Source organism: Meleagris gallopavo, chromosome 7 (assembly GCF_905368555.1).
Source record: "Meleagris gallopavo chromosome 7, MGAL_WU_HG_1.1, whole genome shotgun sequence".
Taxonomy (NCBI): domain Eukaryota; kingdom Metazoa; phylum Chordata; class Aves; order Galliformes; family Phasianidae; genus Meleagris; species Meleagris gallopavo.
In genome coordinates this window covers 6,679,207-6,695,833 of record NC_139410.1, presented here as the reverse complement: position 1 = coordinate 6,695,833, position 16,627 = coordinate 6,679,207, and the positions used below count along the sequence as shown (strand labels likewise).

The 16,627-nt window shown below is 45.8% G+C and overlaps 1 long non-coding RNA gene across 7 annotated transcripts in view; it reads left to right on the top strand.

Annotated features, from left to right (window-relative positions):
* LOC116216789 (uncharacterized) overlaps positions 1-16,627 on the top strand; it is an 84,076-nt gene that overhangs the window by 66,449 nt on the left and 1,000 nt on the right. For 4 of the 7 annotated variants that reach the window (XR_014884391.1, XR_014884392.1, XR_004160247.2 and 1 more), the window contains one exon: positions 1,184-16,171. This is a non-coding gene — a long non-coding RNA (uncharacterized LOC116216789). The remainder of the gene's footprint in view (positions 1-1,183; positions 16,172-16,627) is intronic. The other 3 variants (XR_014884390.1, XR_014884389.1, XR_014884393.1) reach the window with 3 other exon arrangements.

Sequence of the window (16,627 nt, the reverse complement as noted above, 5' to 3'; positions counted from 1 at the left end):
CAGTTATTCAATGACAGAATCATGTTTATGATCCATTATTTTGCTTTTTAGCTAATTCACAAGTTATAGGAACTGAGTCATTGCAAAGAATTAGTGTGGATTTACTGCATGCTTTTTCCTGTGTTCTTTTTCCTCAACAGATTTTTTAATTAGAAAATCACCAGCTGTGATATTAAATTCTTTTTCTTAGCATTTTAGCATTTGCTCTTCATAATTCCATTCCTTTGCTGCCCAGTTGTGAGCTAGCAGTTTTGTGTTTATGAAGAGCACTGCACTGTATGCCTCAAACAGACGGGCATTAATTCCCACTGATATGGTTACGTAGCTCTTGTGAAACCAGCCCAAGGTTTGGCAAGGAGAAGTAGAGACATCTCTGAGCTACGTGGAGGAGGTGGTTGTGGGAGCTACCTTTGGAAAATTGAGATGTTTGCCTCCAATCTTGGTTCTTGAAGAGCAACCAAAGACCCACTGAAGTTTTTGTTCAGAGAATTGTAGAATCACTGTGGTTGCAAAAGACATATAAGACCATCCGGTCCAACCATTCGCCTATCACCAATAGTTCTTACTAAAGAACCTCCCAGTAGTCTGCAAATCTACTGATTTCCCAATAACCAACATCTGAAGGCCTCCAAAATGTTCCATTTTAACTGCAGACTCTGCATGAATCAACATGTCTCTTGCCTCCTGTCCAGAGGTCTTCGGTGGCAAGAAGGCAAATATTAATGAGTGCTCAAAATATTTGCTGGATTTATTTCTGACCAGTCATGCCAATATCGTTGGAGAATGTGACTGATTGAGCAAACCAAGAGCTGGAGTTAATGGAGTTAAGCATTACTTCTTGCTAAAATCAAAGCAATCATTGGCCTCGTTTCAACACAACCAGGCACGGGCAAGGTGGTTTAGTATCCACCAGGACAGGCTATGGACATCTCAAAGAACTGTCACCTGAGCCTAGCTGTCCTCAGCCTGACACCTCATTTTGTTGACTTTTCTCCTTTTCCCAAACATCTCTTAAGCACAATAATTATTACACTGACGGAAGAAAATTACTGGCTACAAAATGGTAGGAGCATTTCTATTATGTGTCCAGAGTGAGTTACTAATCTGACAAACTATCCAAACACTCAGACCAAATTTATCACATTGTTATAATTTTTTTTTTCTCTCTTTTTCTCTCTTTCAGCCTGCAAACAAGGTCAAAATAACCATTCTGGGTTATAAGAGAGCTCCATCACATCAACTTGCTGCATAATTCCTTCCTGTCAGACTGGCTCGGATTTTGTTGCCTGCCTCTCTACCAGATTAAAAGACTCCTGTAAGTGAAATCTACAAGCACTGAAGAAAAAGTCCCATGCTCTCAAGGAAAAAATGAGAAATTTAGGTTCTAAAAAATGGAAAATCTCCAGCAATACCTGTGTTTACCTCTTGTCTCTCTAGAGATGCCTTTACTGTCTCATTATATGCTCCAGGATTGTGTTTACTTGAGAGAATTGAGGGAAATAGGCAGAACTAAGTGGTGATGGGACCGTGATCTTATGCAGCCATGTATTTCTACGTGGAAGGCATTGGGAGGAGGTGGGTCCATGGCGTTTGCTCTCAGACCTTGGGAAAGAAGCCTGGGAGCTTCATATCCCTCCCTGTGAGGAGGAGGTGGGAAACGCTCAGCACAGACCACTCCATCTTAAGGCCTTCCCATCACACTGATTTTATTTGTGTTTTGAGATAACTCAAGAATCGCCGTGGCGTGCTTACAGAACCGTGGTTGTGCTGGGAATCTCAGGCAGGGTCAGGGCAGGCAGTTTGCTTTGGCAGGCACGGTGTGAGCGCATGGGGTGAGGGCTGACCGCCTCCTTCACTCCACACTGACGGGTTGGCCATTTTCCTTGGGTGGTGGCCAGCTATTCCTGCTAGATTCACATTACAGGGCTGCATTTGCACTCTTCTACATCATCCCAGGCATCCAGATGTGTGACAGACGTGCACGCATGCACTGCACTGCGGATGCTGTATTTTGGCTGCAGCTGAGGTAAATATTATTTCTGTATCATGAGGAGGATGAAATAATACCTCTGGAGGATTTGGAAGAAAGATGGAGGAGACTCAGTTTATCATGGTCTGCCCATAGCTTTTTCCACTTAAGCACGTTGTCATGCAACAAGAAATAAAGCAGGGGAAGAAAATGCAGCCTACTGATTAAAGGGATTTTGGCCTCCAAACGAATCCTGGTCAGCCCCTTCCAAAAAAACACGTTGTTTGCAGTGGCATCCTCCACCCCTTGCTTTTCTGTAACTATCAGGACGCTTCTTCTCCCTCTCCTAAAATGTGAGTTGTTCACATCTGCTCAGCTGCAGCTCACACAGAGGCTGACTCTGGGGTCCTCAGCCTGGAGGGGATAGGAGAACAACACAAGCTCATCCAACTGGTAAAATCCTGTCCATAAATTAGAAGTGCAGGCTCACAGCTCTTGTTTTTAAACACTAAACGCATCTGGTCGCTCTGCTAAAGACTCTCATCCTAGCAGAAAACTATAGTAATCACAAAATCCTGTTTAATGGGGAAAAAAAGGATACATGGCAGAAGCAAAAGGTTGGCTTGAATCGTATCTCTTGCCCCATGCCTGGCACCGTGTGACATCCAAAGCACATCACAGCCATAGGATGGCATCGTGATGCTGCTGTGAGATTGTCCCATGTGCACAGACTGGAGCACCCCAACCTCATCCCTGTCTCCATAGGCAGTGGTAGTGTAGGGAGGGAGGGATACCAAACACATAGCAATGTGTTGGCAGGCTGCTTTCCATCCCTTTTCTCTATAACCTCCACGTAAACATAATTACCTACAACATCCCACACTAAGCTTTTAAGTAGGATTTTCTGAGCAAGAAACAGAGTGATGCTATGCTGGAAAAGGTAGCTGGGCTGATGGGTGGGTGTTTCGTGGTTCTCCCCACTAGATATGCTCTTCTCTATCCAGTGTGTCCCTTCTGTGAAAAGTGAGTAGTGTTTTCTCCCCATTCATACCTTTCTTAATAAAATAAAGTATCTTTCCAGGCTGCCCATGATTTCAATAAAGCAGGAGCAGGTTAAATCCCTCAAATCCCTTTCTTCAACTTCATGCCCCTATTACAACTGTGCTCCTGGAGCTGGGGCATTCAGTCCCTCCCAGTCCAGGCTGTAAAGCATTTCTCCTTCCATCTCCTTTTTCATGAATATCTAAAGGACTGGGTGGCTTTTCCCCACCCTCTCATGGCCCTCTCACTCCCAGCTCTGTGAAACCTGAGTCCAGAGCTCAGGTTTTCTCACGCTTCCCATCTCTTTGCTGAGCAGAGCAGCTGCAGGCAGTCTATATGGGGACACACTGAGGGATATTTTCTGGATTACCCAAGAAACAGTCATCAGCTTGGAAGACACCCATGGGCAGCACTTTGCAGGAGATGCTCTGTGGCAATGCCAAAAGGTGCCCAGAGGTAAGGGGCAGGGATTTGGAACAGGATGATCTTTGAGGTCCTTTCCAACCCAAGCTATTCTATGAATGGAATCTGGAGGGTCGGAAGGAGAAGTTAAAAGCCTGAGGGCACCCTGTCCAGCTTGGAAATTGCTCACAGGGAAGGCGATTTTCACCACATCCGTCAGATAACTGAAAACCAAATGCAGTAAAAATGCTCCTTTAGGGACAAGACAGCAGCTGGATGAAATCAGGGTCCCAAAGCCCAGCATAAGGCTCTGTGTCTGGGGTGAGATGTCCCCTGGAGGCTGATGTGACAACCTGCCCCGCCGCCCTAGTGGGGTCCCATCCACTCTGAGATCATCTCTCTTGCTGGTGTCCAAAGCTGACTCAGTGCTCACACGTGCTGCTTTTTGGCCTTATTTATTACCATTTCCCAACATCCAAAATAAACAATGCCTGAGGTTCTTTAGCCCCTTCAAGCGGGAGCTGTGCCTGTGCTGGGGTCCTGCATCCCCCAGGCTCAAAAGATGACAAATCCCTGGCACAGGCAATGCCTTTCAGCTAAGTCCAAACCTGTTTAGTCTCAGGGCAAAGGGAGCTGAAAGGAGAGCCTGGTTGGCAGGTCTGGTTTAAACAGTGCAACTGGGGCATCCCCCCATACTCCTCTGCAGATAAATCACAGTTCAAAGGAGCCCATGCAATGGCAGCTGGGATATCCGAGCCAGCAACAGAAGGCAATATGTGCTTCCAACCCATTCCTCACCCCTATAAAAACACACAAACAGGAGCAGAAAGGCCACCACCTGTGGGACTCTGCCTTGAAGGTAGGATTCAAAGGACAGCTGTGGGCACAGGGAGATGAGAATAGGAGGAATGGGCAAAGCCATGGGAGCAGGACTGCAGCTTGCTGGCTCTAATGATGCTGGCCTGTACCAAGGGGCAGCTTGATGGGTTCAATTTATCGCTATTCCCTCCCTACATAATCTCTGAGAAGTGCCACTTTCAGTTTGTATATCTTTCCTTGACATGTATATTTAGCACTCATTAACCACTTACCTTGGGGTAATAATTCAGCTTTTTGTTCCAAACTCTAAATTTCCTCATTTCCGTGAGTTCTTGGAGCCAAAGAGAACTTTTCTGACAGATTAATTTCGACTTTGTTTGAAGGCTTACTGCAGCCTTTTGGTTTATTTGAACAAAATTTTCCGTGTTTTCCAAAGATTAGTCATTATGAAACCATTTCATTGCTTTAAAGCCCTAAATGGTTCTTACCCCTTTCAGCAAAAAGCAAGATCAGAATGTCAGAAATTGGTTGTTTTTAAGAAGAAGAAAAAAAACCCACCCTCATTACATCTGGGTGTGTTAGCCAAGCTTGCAGCAATTAACATCGCTGTTTCTGTCCAAATCTTTTACTGCTCTAATTTATAGGTGCTATCATTGCTTTATTCTAGATTCAATGGCCCAGTGGTTTCTTTTCCATCTATTTAACCTCTGTCAGCACATAAATCCTCAGGAATGATGGGACCTGGATTGAGTAGCTCTTGCACAACACCTTTGTGCAAACATTAAGTACACTGCAATGCTTAAGCACACGCTTAAATGTGACTTGAGTGCAATCTTAGCAACTGTGTCAACCAGATTAAACTGTGTCAAGCAGAGAGGATTAGGGCTGTTTGCTGGAAAAGAGACTGATGCCGAGGGGCTGAGCACCTTCATGCTTGATTTCCTGCCTATGCAAAAAGCAACATCAGTGCAACAAGTCAAAGCAAGCACAGGCTGCACCGCAGGGTTTTCCCCATCAGCAGAAGTTGAACTTGGCTCACAGCTGAACCTGAACCTGAACCAGAACCACCAAACGTGGGGGATAACAAATGTTTAAATTCTTGATTGCAGAGAAACTGGGGAGGTGCCACCAGGAGCCTCTCTGCGTTTCCTCATCCCACCTTGAGGAAATGCTATGGTCAGCAAAAGTCTCCAAGAAGTGTTTTGTGGTTGGGTTTGGGTTCTGTTTTCAGGTTATTATTTTATTTCCACTGCTCAGCTGTAGAAGGAGACACTTTGCACATGAACAAGGAGTCCCCACAGGCTGCAGGAAAACAATCAGCAGCCCAGGCTGAGTAGGAAGTGGTTGGAAATCTATCCCAGAAAGCTGAGAAGAGAAGCACTCAGCTTTGAGGAGGATTTCTCCCTCTGGTGTAGGTTATTGCCATTGGAAAAACCAGGATGGAGGACAAGAAAAGCTGAAAGCGAAAATTGGGGAGGCCTGTAATTGGGCAAGAGGGAAGGAGAGGTGTGAAACCAGCCCCCAACCTGTTGCTCTGTTGCAGGACTCACCTTTAGCCTGCATGAAAATCCCCACACCGGAATCCCATCTGCAAAGCCTGTTTTCAAGTCACACTGCACTAATTTGTGGTTTTGAGGAGAGACTATTGGAAAATAACAGCACAAATCCAAGCCAAAGTTGCTAATTTTGGCTGGTCTTTGCCTTTCTTGGTTCCAATTAAAGCTACATTTTGTTTGAAAACATGGAACTCAGACATAAAGAAAAAGGAACTAGATTATGAAGATTTCCATTCATTAGTATGGCCTAATACAACCGAGTTTTGCACAGTGCAAGGACAGGATATTCCCCACCACCACATTTTGGGTTTTTTTTTTTGTTTGTTTGTTTTTTGTTTTTGTTTTGTTTTGTTTGTTTTTTTTCTGTTTTGTATGTTTCTTATTCATATTGGGTTGAAGATGTGCCTGAATGGCAGGCACCTCAACATTTGCATGTAGGCAAATTAAGAGCTAGTTTCAAAACCAGCCTCTATGCAAGGCTGGCTGCTTCTTTGTAGGAGAAATCTCAGCATGTTTACACTTGCATTGGCAGAGCAGAGAAATATGCTTTCTGATTTTTGGAGCTGATAGAGTCCCCGTTGAATGGAATGATTGAGACCCTTGTAAGCTGCAAGGTACTTATGACATCTGGGGAACTCATGCTCATCCCATCGTTATTTTTGGTGGTAAGCTGCTGACTTCTATACAGACTCTTGTGCCTGGTGGCTGGATGCCCCAGATGGTGAGGAGCTCAGCTCAGGGGTGGTGGGAAGGTGTCCATGGCGTGACACCTGTTGGCACTGAGCTGGCAGAGGGACACGAGCTCCACCACAAAACACAGCACCTGTACACGTTTGTTGGACTCGAGGTTAAGGCTGCATCTGCTCATTGGAAACAGATTTAAGAAGCAGACGAGATGGCAGGAATAAATCTGCCCAGGGAAGGGTCATTTTCCATAACACCTGCTTGTTATTGTCTTCTGAGCAGCGTGGAGTCCTTTTACAACCTTGCATTTGGGGAGCTTGGCTGGGCTGCCAAAAAAAACAGAGGGAATCGCTCTTTTATGAGCCATCCCTTCTTCCCTTTTATGTTGTTAGGAATTTCCCCCTGCGTATCTCTCTCACAAATTCCTTTTAAAAACGTTGTATTCAAGTGAAAGTGATCCATCCCAGTTTGGCTTCTCTCACATCAGCAAGTGGAGCTCTTGGTCTCCTTTTCCCTCTCTATTTTTTAGGGTTTCCAATACATCGGACCAACAGCTTGCAGAAGAAAAAATATCTCAGGTGAGAACTAATTATCACCATCACCCATTCTGGCTGGAGGGGAAGGTTTACTGTGGATTCTACTTGGCCATGGACTTTTGATTAGGAAGTAATAACGCGTGAAGACTTGGGTAAAGTGTTACTGCACTCAGCCAACACCAACCCTGGGTTAAAATCTGTCTTCACAGCCACAAGGTCTATAGGTGGGGTAAGGGGTCAACTTGGCACTGATTTAAAAGCATAGCCTTGGTGTTCCCGCTATGTCTGAGAGTGCAGTAAACAGCAAGCAGAGGAAAACAAGAGCAGCTTGAACGCTTTCCAAGGGAGTGATTTATTTTTTCCCCTTTGGTAAACTCCCCTTTGTCAAAATGAAATCTTTCCAGGAGAGAAATTAGCTTATAAAGATTTTGGTCAAGCCTTGTGTTTGTTTGTTTCCAAATGTCTTTTTAATGAAGTTGTAGAACCATATCAGATTTTGTAAAAGTCAGAATGAAAACAAGATGTATCCATTTTGCCTTTAAAAACAGGGCTGGAAGCGAAGGAAGAGTTTATACAGTTCAGTTCTCTGCCCCTGTGTGGGATCAAATATTTTCGGCATACGGATAAAAAGCCAAGAAATGTTAGCATTCCTTCTGCTTCGTTTTTATTGTCTTCCTCACTCCCCAGTCTCCCTTTTCACAGTGCTTTGCTACTGCCCATTAAATGCCCTCTGCTGCCTCTGGATTTCAGCTGCCCTGAATTAGAATGGCGCAATTAATTACAAACCTGCACTGGAGCATCCCAATCCCTGGCCCTATTGCAAGGTGCTTTCCTGCAGCTTTCCCTGCTCCCCAGCCTAGGACAGGCCACATCCTGCCATGACCTTCTTCTGTCTTGTCCTTCACTCCCTTCCTAACCAAACCTAGGAAGTAATATGTGGCAATGCTGGAGAAAATTTTTTCTGTCTGATTGGCTGCTTAAACCAAACCCACACTGTTGCTGCTATTGGAGCTGGCCAACAATGGCAATTTAATGAAATCCAAACATTTTGGGAAGATGTATTGATTTCACCTACAGTTTCAACAGGAAATTATGGAAACATTTCCATCCCATATAGTCAAAATGTTTCCTTCTGACCATTGCATCGGCTGCTTTCCTACCACAAATATTGCATGCAGAGCAGTTGATGTTCAGATCTGTATCTGATGTGTTTCAATATAAAAGTCAAACAAAAAAAAAACCCACCCCATTTTGGCTCCACTGGTAATTTGCTCGTTTGTACTTGGAAAAAGAAAGACTCATTTTTCCAATGGCTGCTTCCCTCAAGACAAATGCTTTAGAAAAAGCTTTTTTCTAACTTTAATGTTCAAAAGTGTCAAGGAAATCTGAGTCATTTGCCTGCTTTGAATTGTACAGAATAAATGGGCTTCTCAATCCCCTGGGCTGTTTCAACATCTCAGCCAGAGGCCTCTATTAAAAACCCAGCTAACTCTAGGATGACACTTTCTTGTCCCCATCTCACAGATGGGAAAACGACCTCGTGGTGTCCCGCCAAGGTCACAAGCAATGGACATGGGGCCAGAGCCCAGTCCTTCTCCCGCTACCCATCCAGCCTCAAGCTAAATTGGATATTGGGAAGAATTTATTCACAGAACAGCTGTTCAGGTTCTGCAACAGGCTGCCCAGGGATGTGGTGGAGTCCCCATCCCTGGAAGTGCTTTGGAGATGTATGGCTGTGGCACTGAGAGGTGTGGTTTGGTGATGAGGCTCAGTAGACAATTAGACTTGATGGTCTTGCTCCTGGTGGCTAGAGAGCAGAGTTAACCAAGTGCCAAGTGAGAGCTAGTAAGATTTTCAGGTTACACCTTATTATTGTGTTTTTGCAAAAGCCATGGCATGTCCTATAAAGTCTCATGTTTGGAGAACTACAACATACAATGAAGTCATACCTTAAGGTCCCTTGCCTGCAAGGGCTTGTGCTTTAGCACACTTGTCATGTTATATCCATGCTGGACACTAAGGAACGGTCAGTGGGCTATGAGTCAGCCCAGCATAGCATAGTTCCAAAAGCTCTTTTCTTTCTTATGCTGGCAGATAACCCAGTTGGATTGTGTGGGTAGATTCCCCCAGAAGAATGGTTATTCCAGGGCAGGAGTAGAGTCTCATTTTAAATCCCTCCAAATGAGATTATCTGCACAGAAGAAGGTACTTGTGTATCAGGATAAAAACATCCATATGGGAATTTACACCAAGATATCTAGAAGACAGAGAACTCATATCCTAAATCCATTTAACTGATCCATATGGACATGTACACAGTGGAGGAATGATATCCTGTGCTCCTGTACACCAAATGAAACCATCTGTATTCAAAAAACATTGTCTTCTGATTCCTATTCCTGTTGCTGGTTGCTTATATCTTTCAAAATAACAGTAATTTCCTACTTGGCATCTATATTGGACCAATATGTGATTCCTGTGTTGTAACCTTCAACTGATTTAGATGTAGATCTTGGTCTTCTCAAGGCTATGGATAGGCTTCTCAAGGATATCTGTCCCAACCATTAGTCCATAGCCTATGGCACCCAGGTAAGTGGGAATATGGAAAGTATGATGGGAAACTTAGTCTGAATGTAGCCAGGATAACAGCTTATGGATAGCAGCAAGGCCACATTTTTAGGGATTCTGGTTAATGCTGTACTCATTGTACACTGGCGAAAACTCAACATCTTGGTTAAGCTGCAGGGCTTTCATCCCAAGGAAACCCAACTGAAATTTAATGTTGTTAGGATTGTGGGCTCTTTTGCTGTTTGCTCCCAAGGGAAAATGGAACTCTCCAAAACAGTTTCCTGCAGAAAAATTCCAAGTCTGCAGAAATTGCTTTTGTCTATCGCAAAGAGCTATTTCGGTGGGGAACTCCTGGGCAGCTCTGAAGCTCAGTTATTTAGGGGCGAGTTTATGTAGAGATGTCAGCTGTGTAGCCAACTATTAGCTAAGTTAGCTGTAGAACTTGATCTCTCACATATTTATCTTGAATAGAAACAGAGCCATCAGTGGCCTGTAGTGGTTATTTGTGTTTCAGATTACTCCCTGCCCTCAGTTTGGGGAAACCATCATTGTTTCCTTATGCCCAAGGAATGACTTCTTTAGAGCAATAGCGTCTCCATCTAATAGCTTAATGCACGGCAGTCTCCAGCTAGAAGAAAAGCCAGAGCAAAGCTTCCATCCAAGGCGATGCTAGCCAGATGCAGGGTACCCTGCTATGGCACAGTGTTGGGTTTATCCTTGACCCAAGGAAGGAGGTCCCAGTTCAACTGCATAGAAGCTTCTTATGGCTAAAAAGTAACCCTGTGCCAAAACCTGAGAACATCTTCTGTGCTTTCCATAGAAGCCAGCTCTCCTAGCAAGTCTGGGTCTGGTGCCAAGAAGGCTCTGCTAAAGGAAACCCAACAGCTCATGTATGATTTGTTTAAACAACAAATGCCCACCCTGGCATACAGAGCTGTTAGCTTTCCAGTCCTTTCCAAGGTTGCTGCTGCATAAATATCCCGAGCACACAGCTCTGCATCATGTTTCCAAGCTCTCTTGCTCGCTCTCTGGCGTCCTGGGGTCTGAACATCCATCCAGGCATCTCTGTCTCTCTTACAGATTCCTGGCTTCTGCTCTGCTGGCCAACCCACTTCTGTGGATTTTTACCTTCCTGCTAGAATTATGCTTCTCTAGGAGCTCTCCATCTCCTAGAGCAAAAAACCCAGTCTAGGAAACCCCTTCCTTTAAGGTTTCTCTTAAAGTTTTGAGGGACCCATGGCTTTCTCAAGGCATTCGGCATTCCCTTGGCTGTGGTGTGCTCCATGTTGCTCTTCTTGTAGTCCTCAATGTTCCCAAAGAGACAGACCAGGTTAAAATTACCCCTGGTGTAATGTCTTGGGGCTTTTGATGCTGCATATGGAAGGCAGCTGTCAATTAGCAGCTGAAAAAATAGCCTGCAGTGCTAATGAGAGCAAATCTAATAGAGACCTCTTCCAAATTGTTTCCATCCATTTTTCAGGGGTTTTAATTGCTGTCATATTAGAAGGATGCCAGAAGGAAAGCACAAGGGAAAAGCCCCATTCAGAGGAAGGTTCCTCTCTGCCAGGACTGGCTCGGAGGCAGCCTTCTTCCCTGAGTTTCATTTACAGGAGCTTCTCAACTCTTTTCCAAAGCTGCATTTAGCCCTGGGTCTTGGCCAGCTCCTGCAATCTCATTTCCCTGGCAGTGAGGATGGGAAGAGGGCCCTTGGTTTTGTACCAAGCACTGCAGCCATACCGAAGGCTGGGGATAGATGCTACCTCTCAGGCACCTGCTGTGCTGCATTGTGACTCTTTTATTTTAGAAGGAATGTAGTTAGACAGGGGATATTAGCTACTGGAAAAGCAACAGCAAAATATGCAATGTTTCTAAATTCTTACCAAATAAAGGCTAATTGTTCTGTTGGTAAGATGAGGTGTCTTGGCCCTGTGGCATTAGATGCTGCAGTCAGAAAGCAAAAGAAAAACAACGCAATGAATGAAACACAGAGAGGGCAACACAAACAAGAAAGCAATGTGATCTGTGAAACTATTATATATAATCTCTCCATGTACACATACATACAAGTTCCCCACTTCAGGCCATAGATATACCCCAGAGCTGTTTAGAATTATGTTATTAAAGGCTCCAAAAGCACCTCCTCTTGGCTTTGCAGTGATGGTTGGCCCACCAGCATGGTCCCAAATAGGAGATAATGCACCAAGCGTGCCTTTAATAACCTCGGGACAAGTAGCAGCTTTGCAAAACAAACTTCCTCCAGCTGCACCCACCTGGACAGCAGCCCACTCAGCTGCATCCCATGCTGGCCTCTCCTTCTGGACCCAGCCTCACAAATCTGGGCCAGATCAGGACAACCCGTCCATGACCCTGATGTTGGGACCTAGGGATTGGGGCAGAGAGGATGATAATGCTCGGCACAGCCAAGGGTCATATCCTGCAGCCTTGGACATCTGGTCTGGGCGTCTCTCCCTGGCTGCCAAGCTCAAGAGCAAAGGGAGAGGGGAGGAGAAAAGCAAATGAACCCCCCTCCATGACCTCAATGCTCCCCAGAACCACCTTTACCCCCTCCTCTGCCCTCTCTGGAACTTTTTCCAGTGTCCACACACTGCCGACTCTCAGCTCAGGTGTGAAACATCCCCTCTGAAACTCCTGCAGTTATTTCATCACAAATCCTCCCAAGATGAAGCCCTTTATCCCCCCAGATTCCTGGAATACCAAACACTCGGAATGACCTGGAGCATTCCCCTCGTCCATCCATCTATCTGTCCCGCACAGAGCTCGCCCCGACCATCTGCAAGGTCGTGATCCCCAGCACTGCTGAAAGCACATGTATGTGTGTGTGCATGGGAGATGATGGGTCCAGGCAGCCTGAGCGCCAAGCCAGCCATCTGCTTCACAGAATGCCACATGTGCTCACTGTTTTTAAAAGGGAATGGAGCAAAACAACCCCTCGTGAGATAACGGTTTGCAAAGTCCTCCAAAGTCGGCCCTGAAGAGCTGCAGCTCTCTGGTTGCTGGGGCAGGAAGGTAAATGAGGCAGAAAGCTGCACAGCTGGACACACAAAATGGGTCTGTTTGCAGCTTTCCAGTGGTGCAGGGCAGACATAGCCCAGGATGAGAAGGAAAGACTTTATTTATACCAAGGAGAAGCAGTAGATATAACTTCAGGGATGTGGACAGGGCCTGGGGACACCAAGTTGTCACAGTGTGCCCAGCTGCTCTTCATCCAGACCCAGTCTTCCCTAACACCTTCACTCTCAATGTTTTTATGAGGTGGCATAACCCAGAGCATGTCTCAGCTGCGACCAGCTCCCTGTAGCAGCCCTTTCATGACAGTTCTTCCATGCTGGAAGGCTGCTATCATGCCCCTCTGGGCCATCGCAAGCCCAGACATTCCTGAGACGTCTGGGGCCTTATACAAGGTAGGGCAATGGGACAGTGATTGGGAGGGGCAGAAGCAATGATGCTTTTTCATTTCTACACAAGCACACACCCATTTTCTCACTTTCCCTCGTTTCCAGCCCACATCTGAATCAGCCCCGGGCTTGGACTAACCCTAACACTCAGCTGCAGATTGAGCTCATAAGGACTTCATAATTTGCTGGCAAACCTTGAAGAACAGGCAACTGTGTTGGAAACAAGCGAGGCACCACCAGTCCCCTGCAGAAAGAGGGGGAGGCAGATGGGTTGTGAGGCATGGTGAGGGTGGGCTGGGTGAGCTACCTCTTGGCCATGCATTGGGGCATCACCAGATCACAAGTGCTGGCCACAATTGTCACCACCTGTGCACAACCTTCTCCAGAAGACTTCTGCCCCACTCTTGTTTCTTTCCGTTTTGACAGTCTCCCTTCCTCTGCCTTTTAAAACTATTATCTGAGCTCTGATATCTGCTCAAGATCAGCATCAGGTATTTTCAGAGGTGATGGAGAAGACTGTGAAAAGAACTGCCAGTGGCTTAAGCCCTTGGCAAAAAATATGGTGTGTTGGAGAAATGCCTGCAAGGGGAGTGGAGCTCGTGGTGAGATGGCTGTGCTGTGATCTCAGGCACATGGTGTCCATCCCTCCACCCATCCTCCAGGCTGACACCTCCACAGGTGTTAAAGACATCAGCTGGCCACCCTCCTGCTGGTGTTTTTCCATCTGCCTGTTCTTGACAGCTCGTATTTTTAAGCCATAGGATGGGTGTGCAAAGCAATAGGGCAGTGCCTGAGGATGGAGGCTGGAGGGCAAAGAGAGCTCAGTAACCCACAGCTCAGGGAGCATGTAAATAATTGTTTACAAAGTGGATAGGACAAGGGGGAATGGTTTTAAACTGAGACAGGGGAGGTTTAGGTTGATATTAGGAGGAAGTTTTTCACACAGAAGGTGGTGAGGCACTGGAACAGGTTGCCCAAGGAGGTTGTGGATGCCCCATCCCTGCAGGCATTCAAGGCCAGGCTGGATGTGGCTCTGGGCAGCCTGGTCTGGTGGTTGGTGACCCTGCATATAGCAGGGGGTTGGAACTGGATGAGCATTGTGGTCCTTCTCAACCCAGGCCATTCTAGGATTCTATGGTTGTATTCTAAGATTCAATTCACACAGTACTGAGATTTTGGGGTGCTTGCCTCTCAGTGGGATGCATTAGGACCACTGCAAGGCCCCTGCTGCACCCATGGGTCTGCACAATGCTCAGCCAGGAGCCAGACGTAAGCTAAGAGGTGACAGCTGCAGTTGGGAGAAGAAACACAGTGAGCCCTCCAAGTTTATGTCAGTGAATCAGAACAACAAAGTGCAAAGTAATTGCTTCCAAGAAACCTCCCTTCAACCTGCAATTGGAAATGCTTTCCGTACCTTTGTTGCTCAACAGCATACCAGCATTCTCCAAGGGGAATGGTTTTGTTTCTGTGATTGGTGTGTAACAACAGCTTTGCTGCTGCTGCTGCTGCTGGTCCTGGGGGTTTTGGTCCAAAAGCAATGAAAGCTCCAAATATGCCCAAGATGAAGGTCTGGTCTCACTTGCTCCATGGATGTGAACTGACACAACAAGCTGCTGGCTTGTTGGATCTTTTATGGGCAGCTCTATTAACGAAGGAGCGGAGAAAATGATAAATGACACCTGGAGTTAGCCAGGGTAGATTACTCACAGGCACTGCGTGTAGCTGATCTCAAAAATAAATTCCAGCTAAATTCTTTAAAAACTTTAAGGAGGGGGAGAGTGGAGGTGAAACGAGTCAGTCAGCCCTTCAAATATGCACTCCCAGACTTTCCAGCCTTCATCCAGCAGAAGTGAAGTCGGTCCTGTGCATCCTCTGGCACAGTGCAGGATGCAGCAGGTGAGATGCCAGAAGCCAAACTCCATCCCCTGCATGGACATCCAAAGGCCAGTAGAGCTCACAAGTTCAGTCCACATTCGACTTGCAGCCGGTTCCACTTGGACAGAGGGTAAGACTTCAAAAATCCAGCTCTGGATATGTGTTTAATCAGGACAAAGCTTAATTAGAGCCGTCTGGAAGGCTTTTTTTTTTTTTCCCCTACAGTTCTCTTCTCACGCAAAACAGAGCTTCAGTCAGTGTGGAGGATTATGAGGAATTTTAGAAACAGGGTGGATGCTGTTGTCGAAAATGCCTTCTTCAAACAAATGCTCCTTTGGGGACTTTGAAGTGGTTGAGCTATTTATTCATTTGACTGTCAATGAAGCACTTTCACAGAAAGCTGCTCTAGAAATGGAGTCTTTCCAGGCGTGGTGGGGTGATGGATTGCTGTTCTGTATGGAAATCAGTTAAAATTTTTCAGCCTTCTATTCAAACGGGAGACTTCTATCACTGGCACAGCAGTTGATCAATTCACCATCGTGCTTTAAACTCAACAACCTCCAGTAACCTAATAAAGATATATTTTAAATATATATGACCGGTTATATGTAATTTAACAAATATATTCCTCCTGTGCCTTCGCCTTACGTTACACAGAGGGCACTTTAACAGTTTGAGTGATGTTGCTTTTATGATGCACAAGTCATTTTACTGAACAGCATGACAGAAGTTTGCTCAGGCAGGAATTTCATTAACTTCGGGGTCCTTGTTGCACTTAGTGACATTGCTCTTGGCATGCAAGAGTAATGGGTTCCAGGGCCTGAAATCTCCATTATTTTCCATCCAGTTTATTTAAAAACCATTGGGTGGATTACAAAAGGCTGCTAAACAATGATTATTTGTTGCTGTGCCCAGAAGTTTGGCATTGCAGGGTTCCCTGAGAATGCTTTGGGGTGCTGCAGAAGGAAATGCTGTAGAACAGTTCCTAGTCATCATGCTCTTTATTTTTTGCTCTCATAGGTTGAAACGTGGCTGCGCCTCTCCCCCTTCTATACTTTCAGTAGATGGAAACTGAACTCCAAACTGCCTTGGGCACTTGGAGTTGTGTCTTCATGGACAAAGCAAAGAGGCTGGCTGCAGTGACGTGCAGCTTGTAAAAGCTCCCTGCTGTAGCAGTGTCACTTTCAGGCACATGCAGCAGCCCAAGGCAGCCAACACACACCTATTTGTTCAGCAAGCATTAAAAAACAGACCCACCTTGGCCAGATCTGCTCCCAGACCATGGCCATCTCAGCGTGTTTATGGGTGAGTGATGAATAGTGCCTTGTCGTTGCCATGTAGCCAGAGCCCACAGCCTGGCTCTGCTTTGCTTGCCAGCCTTTTTATGGGTCCCTGATCCACAGTTAGTGTAAATTAGACAAGACTCCAAAATAAATAGCCTCCTTCTGTGCTCGTGAGCAGGTCGTGCACGTGGGGAATGCCACATACTGTAAATAAATGGCTAATAAAAGCGCAGTGTTCTGACAGAATAAATAGCTTTGTGGCTTAAATTAAATAGCTACGCCAACAGCCAGTGAACTGTGGAGCTGCTGGGTCCATACCAAAATACCTTCCTGAGGAGGGCTCCAGCAGGGTCCCATCCTGACCAGCACTGCTGCTGTGTGCCATCCAGCTCACATCCCAGCCCTCTGAGTGGGACAGATCATAGAATCATAGAATAGCCTGGGTTGAAAAGGACCACAATGATCATCTAGTTTGGCA